This window comes from Garra rufa, chromosome 5 (genome assembly GCF_049309525.1).
Source record: "Garra rufa chromosome 5, GarRuf1.0, whole genome shotgun sequence".
Classification (NCBI taxonomy): Eukaryota; Metazoa; Chordata; class Actinopteri; order Cypriniformes; family Cyprinidae; genus Garra; species Garra rufa.
The window spans coordinates 50679631-50689912 of record NC_133365.1 but is presented as its reverse complement, the minus strand read 5'-3'; positions in this window follow the sequence as shown (position 1 = coordinate 50689912).

Sequence of the window (10282 nt, the reverse complement as noted above, 5' to 3'; positions counted from 1 at the left end):
AGCGTGGAGGTAGCACTGGATGAGGTCTTAGCAGCGGAGATCCCACCCGACAGTAGCCTCGACCTTACTGCCGGGCTGGGCCTTTTACTGGGCATGAAAAAGCAAAATGTCCGGGGGCCCCGCAGTAAAGACAGAGGCCCTGGGATCTCCGCCTCTCCTTCTCCTCCCGGGTAAGCCGAGCTCTACCGACCTGCATGGGCTCGGGATCGTAGACGTGACCGACCGCGCCCTCGCCGCTGGCTCGAGGTGGTCCTCTCTCCACAGGGGGGAGCCGAGCGGGTAACCACCGCCGCTCGGCCCGGGAGAGTCGAGAATCTACCCGCATGGCCAGACTGATGAGGCCGTCCAGGGTGGCGGGTAGTTCCAGGGCATAAATCTCCTTCTGGACGCGGTCAGCCAACCCATGCAGGAACATGTCCCACTGCGCCTCCTCGTTCCACTGACACTCCGCCGCGAGGGTGCGGAAGTCGATGGAGTAATCCGAGACGGATCTCTCCCCCTGCTTGAGATCCGCCAAGACCCGCGCGGCCTCTCTCCCGGTGACCGCGCGGTCAAACACCCTCTTCATCTCGTCGGCGAGTGTCGTGAACGAGGAACAACAAGGATCCTGATTCTCCCACACCGCCGTTCCCCACAGTGCCGCCCTCCCAGACAGTAAGGTGAGCACGAACGCCACCTTGCTCTCCTCGCTAGTGAACGTACGCGGTTGTAATGCGAAATGCATCGAACACCTAGCGAGGAAAGCTCGGCAGAAGTTCGGCTCACCAGTGTAGATCTCCGGGGTGGGAAGGCGGGGCTCGTACTGTGGGGCTGCGCCAGATGGTGTAGGAAGAACGAGCGGGGCGGGCGGTGTGGGTGGCGCAGCGGGAAGTCGAAGTTGTTGCATCCGTTGGTTGAGCTCGGACACCTGCCCCACAAGAGCTCCAATAGCCTGAGCTTGACCATCCAACCGAGAGACACATGCCTGCATAAATTCCTCCGGTGTGGGTTGTGGCGATCCTGCTGCTTCCATAGTGGTCAGATTATTCTGTAACGGGTGAAGTAAGCAGAGCGGAAGCAAAAGCAGAATATAACCAGTTTATTAAAGATGATGATGATGACAATACAAACAGTGAAGAGAATGTCTCTCGGTTGGGTGAGGCAGGGGCAAGATGGTGCTGGTGAAGTGACGATCCAGATGTGAGTGAAGACACAGATGAAACAGTCACAACGAATCCCACGAAGACAAATCACATACACATCCAGTACGACAAGACTCCAAGAACACGAACTCCATGAAACACGAACAGCAGGTGACAGAGAATCTAGGTGAATAATCTGACGGGGAAACAGAGGAATGAGTGAGTTTATGTAGTGATCGTAAATGAGTGGCACCTGGTGAGTGTAACGATCGGCAGCTGCGCTGATGAGCATGACGTACACCACAGTCACACACACATATCACGGGACCTGAGAACACAGCGGATGTGTGAACCGTGACACATGCCAACTGAAAGTATTGAAAGATTAAAAGATGATTTTATATATATATATATATATATATATATATATATATATATATATGTGTGATCCTGGACCACAAAACCAGTCTTAAGTCGCTGGGGTATATTTGCAGCAATAGCCAAAAATACATTGCATGGGTCAAAATTATTGATTTTTCTTTTATGCCAAAAATCATTAAGAAATTAAGTAAAGTTCATGTTCCATGAAGATTTTTTGTAAAATTCCTACCGTAAACATATCAAAACGTAATTTTTGATTTGTAATATGCATTGTTAAGAACCTAATTTGGACAACTTTAAAGGTGATTTTCTCAGTCTTTTTGATTTTTTTGCATCCTCCGATTTCTGATTTCAAATAGATGTATCTCAGCCAAATATTGTCCTATCCTAACAAACCATACATCAATAGAAAGCTTATTTATTGAGCTTTCATATGATGTATAAATCTCAGTTTTGTCAAATTTAACCATATGACTGGTTTTGTGGTCCAGGGTCACATATTAGCTCACTGATATTTTAAATATTATTGTGGGTTTCAATAGATAATAGAAGGGTCTTAATAAACATGTAAGATTTGAATGCTTTTCAAATGTATTTTTGGTTGTGGGACAGAAGTATGCACCAATTTTGTAGAATGGCCCATGAAGGTTAGCTTGAAATGTGATTTCAACCAATGCAAAAGACAAAAGCTGACAGAGGAAAGTGATAAATCATGTCTAAGGTATAAAAATAAAACATTACTTAGACAATCTGTTATATGCTTACAGAAAATAAGCTTTCACACGAATTCTGTTGTCATTTACGTAGTCAGTTTACAATTAAATCACAATCTTTGTTTCTTTTTGTTTCCGGTCTTCCAGGGATAGACAGCTTTTCTTGGAAAGCATTATGTTTGCATGGAACTAAATCATGAGTTCGTAAATTCTTGGACTCCACATGACTGGCGATCTATTCCCCAGTGAAATAAGATAATGTGTAATTCACCAAGGCTTTAAACTTTGCTATCAGGGTCGTGTCACGTCTTAATCTTCTGTTGTCTTGGGATTACTGTTATTTTAGGCCAAGATGAATGGTCATGTAATTTTTTTTTTTTATCTGGAATGAAAAGTTTTGATTACTTGCTGATCCCCTGTTGGGCTTAAAACGTCAGCTTCATGTGGAAAAATGTGTCAACCTGGGCAGAGAAAAAAAAGGAAAAATTGGTATTTTAGGGCATTAACACACAGCCATACTGAATATCAAAGAACAGATGATTACCTGGAACTAGTATCAATACAGCACTCTTCGCTTGTTTGTTTAAAAATGCTCATTTATCAACCAGAATGCTTTCTGTCCAAGAACTATTTTGGGTTTAGTCCAAAAATGTGACCGAAATGCCTTAGATATTTCAAAATGTGGAGTTATGAAATTGCCCTGTAATCACAGGGGAAGCAAATACATTAAATTCTACTCTGACAACAGACAGTGTAATGTAAGATACAGTCAAATGTATTTTAGCACTGTGTCTGCAGACTGAAGACACAGGCATCACTAAGATACAGTAAGCAACTCAATCTTCTTTGAATGGGTTTAACTTGTAGTTTTCTCAGAAATCTTTTGCTGACATCTAGTGTCATAATTTACAAAGAATGCATAAAATTAATATATTTTTGTTTTACAAAATCAAAAAGATATTTAAGGGTTTTGGTTCGGGACAGCCACATCCCAATTGAAAGTACCCATTAAAAGATGATTTTATATATATATTAGCTCACTGATATTTTAAATATTATTGTGGGTTTCAATAGATAATTGAAGGGTCTTAATAAACATGTAAGATTTGAATGCTTTTCAAATGTATTTTTGGTTGTGGGACAGAAGTTTGCACCAATTTTGTAGAATGACCAATGAAGGTTAGCTTGAAATGTGATTTCTTTGAATGGGTTTAACTTGTAGTTTTCTCAGAAATCTTTTGCTGACATCTAGTGTCAAATTTACAAAGAATACATAAAATTAATATATTTTTGTTTTACAAAATCAAAAAGATATTTAAGGGTTTTGGTTCGGGACAGCCACATCCCAATTGAAAGTACCCATTAAAAGATGATTTTATATATATATTAGCTCACTGATATTTTAAATATTATTGTGGGTTTCAATAGATAATTGAAGGGTCTTAATAAACATGTAAGATTTGAATGCTTTTCAAATGTATTTTTGGTTGTGGGACAGAAGTTTGCACCAATTTTGTAGAATGGCCCATGAAGGTTAGCTTGAAATGTGATTTCTTTGAATGGGTTTAACTTGTAGTTTTCTCAGAAATCTTTTGCTGACATCTAGTGTTAAACATATGAATAAGAGCTTTCTGCGTGAGACGACTGACAGACAATTGAGTAAAATCTAAAATGTTTTGATTCTGTTATAAACGGAAAAACACCTCATGTTATCGAGCAAATAATCTTAGGAAAAACTAACGTTAACGTTTTATAAAATAAGGTAACTGCTAAGACAAAGGTAGCTTAAATGAAATAAGGTATCAACAAATTACAGGTAAATCAAGCTACAATTCTGATCAAATGACACTAAAGGTAAAATACATGTAATAATATTTCTAAATATTTGACTTTGATTATTTTACTTAATTTGAGGTAATCTTGGTCGCAAATACCTACTTGAGGTTCGATCGTCCACAAAATTCGGTTCGCACAACGAAAACGGTTTATGGCACCACCGTTATACAAATGCTAACTAAGCAGTATGAAATTAACAAAATAAAACATTTATACATATATAGGGGTTATGCGCAACAGGCTTCCGTTTTCTGCTAAACAGGTCTCGTTGCTTCCGGTTCACGCGTTTTGCATATGCCTCTTTAAATATGAACATGATTTACTCAAGATTCCTTCAAAGTAGACACTAAAAATGATCATAACCAATGTCCATCACATATGTGGATTGATATATAAAAGTTTTAAATTTTTATTCTTTTCACTAACATTTATATATAAATATCGAATGAAACGTCCACAATAAACAGCTGGCTTGTTTAACTGATTACCTTAAAAATCCGTCGATATCGCCATTATTTATTACGGCTATTAACACGTTCTCCGACAAGCGGAAGCAACGAGACCTGTTTAGCAGAAAACGGAAGCCTGTTGCGCATAACCCCTATTTGTGATATTTAAACGTATATTAAGGTCACAAATTACATTTTATTTTTGTCGACGCACCATTGGACACTGAATCACTTCTGTTGCTATAGTAACGGCAAATCCGACTTCCATCGCGAACTTATATTTATTTTATTTTATTTACAAAATCATGCTTATTTTTTTTATTCCAAGGTATTAAAGTTTTAGCACACAGATGTCACACCCTCTGCACGTTCCCTCAGCCCCAATCACCACGATCCTCCACCAACCAGCCAATCACCACCACAGCACACCCGTGAACCATCACCAGAATTCTAATCACCGTCACCTGCACCAGCAATCACCACACCCTTCAAATACTTACCTCATTCACTCACTCACCGGCTGGTATCGAAGTTGCATGGATGCTTCTCTGTGGATCTTCTCCCCCTCCTGTTGTCTCTCCTGTGCTCCTCGTGGATTCTTCTGATGTTCTCCTGTGCTCCCCGTGGATTGCTCTGATGTTCTCCTGTGAAACACGTTAATCGTGTCAGAGGGAAGTGACTGTTGCTAACGCTATGATCCTTATGAACTTGAACTCACCTGTTGTGTTATGTTTGAAGATTTGACCACAGAGACATTATTCACCCGTTTGCACGTGTGTTGAACTGTGCACGTTTGTTAATAAATACCTTGAAAGATACTCACCTTCTCCCTTTGTGTGTGGTCGTGACAGGATACCAGCCCAAAAAAGTATTAACTCACCGCGTCACTCATGGAGGCGAGCGCCACTATCACCGAAGACACCCCTGACCCATTTTCGGATATGGTAAACGTCCTTCGTCAATCTCTACCTGCTGCTCCAACGACGATTTCCAACACGCCCCTCTCTCGCCCTATGAGTTATTCCGGAGACCCGGGTGGCTGCAATGGTTTCCTCCTGCAAAGTTCCCTCTATATCGAAGCCAACGCACACCAGTTTCCTAACGAAATTTCTAAGATATCTTTTATGATTTCCCTCCTCACTGGGCAGGCACTTCAATGGGCAGACGCACTCTGGAATTCACGGAGCGACGCTTTAATCTCCTATAATGCTTTCGTTGCCCACTTCAAGGACGTGTTTGGAGCTGTGCTCACTCCCCTTTCCGTACACGATGAACTGATCACTCTGAATCAAGGTGCGTCCAATATTCACGAATACACCCTGCGCTTCCGCTCCCTAGCGGCCACCAGTGGTTGGAACCAAATCGCTCTCCTAGCAGCCTACCGTAAGGGGCTTAAACCCCAGATCCGCAAGCATATGGTCATTTACGATGACAACGTACCGCTGGAAACCTTTATTAAGAAGGCAGTAGGCATCTCTCAACATCTCTCAGCATGTCCTTCTACAAAGTCTGTACCCAGCTTCCCTCCACTTCGAACACCGTCACCCCAACGAGATGCGGAAGAACCTATGATTACGGACTCCTATCGCCTGGATCCTGCGGAGAGGAAACGACGAATTAATAATCGTCTGTGCCTATATTGTGGAGAAGCCTCTCACTTCATCAGTGCCTGTCCAGTCCGCCCGCCTCGTCCAATGGTGAGTACTGTATCTATTACTCCGGCCATGTCTCTCTTACCCCATATTACCGCTGAACTAATAGTAAACTCTCGTACTCTCCCCATCTATGTGCTCGTGGATTCCGGAGCGGCTGGCAATTTTGTTTCATCACACTTCATTGCTAAATATCGAATTCCCACCGTTCAAAATGAGGTCACATACCAAATTACCACAATCCAAAACTCACCATTGGGCGATGGTAAGATATCTCACCGGACCAGAAAAGTGACCCTCGTCTCCCAACACAACCACCGTGAACATCTAACCCTCCTAGTACTCCCGCGAGCCAACGTGGATGTCATCCTGGGCAGACCATGGCTCATTAAGCACCAACCCCGCATAGATTGGAGCACAGGAGAGGTCCTGGAGTGGGGCAAAACGTGCAGGAACCACGGCTACCATCCTTCCTCGTCGGATGCAGAGTCTCCATACCATCCTATCCCTCTGCACGCCACCACCATAGAGAGCCCTGCCACTCAATCCACCACCGCCATTCCCCCCGTCTATCAGTCTTTCACCGATGTCTTCAGCAAGGAACGGGCCACACAACTACCACCGCACCGGCCCTGGGATTGTAGTATCGACCTGCTGCCAGGCGCCAAACTACCCCACGGGAAGATCTACCCCCTCTCACGTCCTGAGCAGGAGGCCATGGAGAATTACATCCAGGAGGCTCTCCAACAGGGGTTCATCAGACCTTCCACGTCCCCAGCAGCATCCAGTTTCTTCTTCGTCCCCAAGAAGGATGGCGGGCTCAGACCCTGCATTGACTACCGGGTGCTCAACGACGCCACGGTGAAATTCGCCTATCCACTTCCTCTAGTGCCAGCTGCCTTGGAGGAACTACGGGAAGCCCACATCTTCACCAAACTCGACCTCCGCAGTGCGTACAACCTGATCCGTATCCGAGAAGGAGATGAGTGGAAAACCGCCTTCATCACCCCGACCGGTCACTATGAATATCAGGTGATGCCCTATGGCCTGGCTAACAGTCCTTCCGTATTTCAGAATTTCATGAACGAAATCTTCCGCGACTACCTCCATCGATTCGTAATCATCTACATTGACGATATCCTCATTTACTCACGTAACCTAAAGGAACATCAAGACCACGTCCGCCAGGTTCTCCAACGCCTCCGTGAGTACCAACTCTATCTGAAATTAGAAAAATGTGAATTCCATCAGCCCTCCATCTCCTTTCTCGGATACGTGATCACTGCGGAGGGAGTTCGTATGGAAGCCGGTAAGGTGGACGCAGTGGCCAAGTGGGCGGAGCCCAGGACGGTGAAGGAGCTTCAGCGTTTCTTAGGCTTCGCTAACTTCTACCGACGCTTTATAAAAAACTATAGCCTCCTATCGGCTCCACTCACTTCCCTCTTAAAGGGAGGACGCCGGGTACTACAGTGGACTCCAGAGGCTCAGCAAGCCTTCGACCGTCTAAAGCTGATGTTCACCACCGCTCCTATCCTCAAGCACCCCGACCCTTCAAGGCCCTTCGTGGTGGAAGTTGATGCGGCGGACGTAGGCGTAGGAGCTGTGCTGTCCCAGTGGTCTGATGAACCCCGATCCCTCCATCCGTGTGCGTACTATTCCAAGAAACTCACCCCAGCCGAGCAGAATTATGGAATTGGAGACCGCGAACTGCTGGCAATAAAGCTCGCCCTCGAAGAGTGGCGGCACTGGTTGGAAGGAGCCCAGTTCCCCTTCACCGTAATAACCGACCACAAGAACCTCCAGTACATTCAGCACGCCAAGAGACTAAATGCCCGTCAAGCTCGCTGGTCACTATTCTTTGCCCGATTCGATTTCAACATTACTTACCAACCCGGCCACAAAAACACCAAAGCAGACGCCCTATCACGTATGTACTCACCTGAACCTACCTCTGACGATCCTGATCCAATTCTACCCCCATCTGTCTTTCTCGCACCCATACTATGGCAGCTGGATGAAGATATACGAGCCGCCACCTTCGAGGAACCTGCACCACCGGAGCTTCCCCCGGGTCGTGTCTATGTCCCAAGCCGTCTCAGACCCCTTCTGCTGGATAGTACGCACACGTCCCCCGGCTCAGGACATCCTGGCAGCAGGCGAACCCTCTCGCTCCTCCAGCAGAAATATTGGTGGCCCAACATGAGCAGGGAAGTGGAACGGTACGTCCAAGGATGTTCGGTCTGCGCCGTTAACACAACCCCACGCCGCTTACCTGAAGGTAAATTACAACCATTACCTATTCCCCGCCGACCCTGGACACACTTGGGCATTGACTTCGCCACAGACCTGCCCCCCTCTCAGGGTTACACCACAATTTTAGTGGTAGTCGATCGATTCTCAAAAGCTTGCAAATTAATACCTCTCAAAGGTCTCCCCACAGCACTAGAAACCGCAGAAGCACTGTTCCACAATGTATTCCGGAACTTCGGACTCCCAGAAGACATCGTGTCCGATCGGGGACCCCAATTCATTTCCAGGGTCTGGCGGGCCTTCTTCCAACTCCTGGGTACCACAGTCAGCCTGTCATCCGGATATCACCCTCAAACGAACGGGCAGACCGAACGGAAAATACAGGAAATCTCCCGCTACCTTCGGACGTACTGTTCCCAACATCAAAACACCTGGAGCCAGTATCTACCGTGGGCTGAGTATGCGCAAAATTCCCTCCGTCAAACCTCTACTGGTCTAACCCCATTCCAATGTATTCTAGGTTATCAACCAGCTCTGTTTCCATGGACTGGAGAGTCCTCCGAGGTGCCCGCGGTAGATCACTGGTTCCGAGAGAGCGAGAGGGTGTGGGACTCAGCGCACGTCCATCTCCAGCGGGCAGTACGGAGGCATACGGAACACGCCAACCGTCGTAGGCTACCCAACCCAGTTTACCTCCCCGGGGACCAAGTATGGCTGTCCACTCGAGACATACGCCTCCGGCTGCCCAGCAGGAAGCTGAGTCCCCGCTACATAGGGCCCTTCACCGTGCACTCACAAATCAACCCTGTCACCTACCGTCTAAACCTACCTCCACATTACAGAATCGCTCCCTCGTTTCACGTTTCCCTACTCAAACGCCACACTGAACCCCTGTTCCCTTCCTCCACAGAATCGGAGTCACCTCCTCCTCCCGACCCGCCAGAGATCCTTGGAGATAACATCTACCAAGTCCAAGAAATCCTAGACTCCCGGCGGCGGAACGGCCAGCTCCAGTACCTAGTGGACTGGGAGGGGTTCGGACCCGAGGAGAGATCGTGGATACCCCGTGACGACATCCTGGACCCGACTCTCCTCGAGGAATTCCACCGCCAACATCCCGAACGCCCAGCTCCCAGAGGTCGTGGTCGTCCCCGTCGCCGTTCTTGGGTGCCAGGAGTCACCCGTGGAGGAGGGGGTGATGTCACACCCTCTGCACGTTCCCTCAGCCCCAATCACCACGATCCTCCACCAACCAGCCAATCACCACCACAGCACACCCGTGAACCATCACCAGAATTCTAATCACCGTCACCTGCACCAGCAATCACCACACCCTTCAAATACTTACCTCATTCACTCACTCACCGGCTGGTATCGAAGTTGCATGGATGCTTCTCTGTGGATCTTCTCCCCCTCCTGTTGTCTCTCCTGTGCTCCTCGTGGATTCTTCTGATGTTCTCCTGTGCTCCCCGTGGATTGCTCTGATGTTCTCCTGTGAAACACGTTAATCGTGTCAGAGGGAAGTGACTGTTGCTAACGCTATGATCCTTATGAACTTGAACTCACCTGTTGTGTTATGTTTGAAGATTTGACCACAGAGACATTATTCACCCGTTTGCACGTGTGTTGAACTGTGCACGTTTGTTAATAAATACCTTGAAAGATACTCACCTTCTCCCTTTGTGTGTGGTCGTGACAACATATTATAGTACAGCCATATTTATTTTTTTGGTTTTATAGTTTTACTTATAGTTTTAATGTTATTATTACTATGGTTTCACTGTCAATATTGTAATAAAACCTTGCTTAATTTTGTAGTTACTGTGATTTTACCAAAAAAACATAGTTAAACCATGGTTAATGTAGTAAAACAAAGGTTA